Raw genomic sequence first — 1,089 nt, forward strand, 5'->3', positions numbered from 1 at the left:
TACTTGAATGGTCTAGTGGTTTTCCCTACTTTCTTCAATTTAAGTCTGAATTTGGCAATAAGGAGTTCATGATCTGAGCCACAGTCAGCTCCCAGTCTTGTTTTTGCTTACTGTATAGAGCTTCTCCATCTTTGGCTGCAAAGAATATAATCAACCTGATTTTGGTGTTGACCATCTGGTGATGTCCATGTGTAGAGTCTTCTCTTGTGTTGTTGGAAGAGGGTTTTTGCTCTGACCAGTGCGTTCTCTTGGCAAAACTCTATTAGCCTTTGCCCTGCTTCATTCCATATTCCAAGGCCAAATTTGCCTGTTACCCCAGGTGTTTCTTGACTTCCTTCTTTTGCATTCCAGTCCCCTATAATGAAAAGGACATCTTTTTTAGGTGTTAGTTCTAAAATGTCTTGGAGGTCTTCATAGAATCATTCAACTTCAGCTTCTTCAGTGTTACTGGTTGGGGCATAGACTTGGATTACTGTGATATTGAATGGCTTGCCTTGGAAACGAACAGAGATCATTCTGTAGTTTTTGAGATTGCATCCAAGTACTGCATTTCGGACTCTTTTGTTGACCATGATGGCTACTCCTTTTCTTCTAAGGGATTCCTGCCCACCGTAGTTGATATAATGGTTATCTGAGTTAAATTCACCCATTCCAGTCCATTTCAGTTTGCTGATTCCTAGAATGTCAATGTTCACTCTTGCCACCTCCTGTTTGACTACTTCCAATTTGCCTTGATTCTTGGACCTAACATTCCAGGTTCCTATGCATTGTTGCTCTTTACAACATCGGACCTTGCTTTTATCACCAGTCACATCCACAACTGGGTATTGTTTTTACTTTGGCTCCATCCCTTCATTCTTTCTGGAGTTATTTCTCCACTGATCTCTAGTAGCATATTGGGCACCTACTGACCCGTGGAGTTCCTCTTTCAGTATCCTATCATTTTGCCTTTTCATACTGTTCATGGGGTTCTCAAGGCAAGAATACTGAAGTGGTTTGCCATTCCCTTCTCCAGTGGACCACATTCTGTCAGACCTCTCCACCATGACCCGCCTGTCTTGTGTGGCCCCACATGGCATGGCTTAGTTT

Source organism: Bos javanicus, chromosome X, assembly GCF_032452875.1.
Source record: "Bos javanicus breed banteng chromosome X, ARS-OSU_banteng_1.0, whole genome shotgun sequence".
NCBI lineage: Eukaryota > Metazoa > Chordata > Mammalia > Artiodactyla > Bovidae > Bos > Bos javanicus.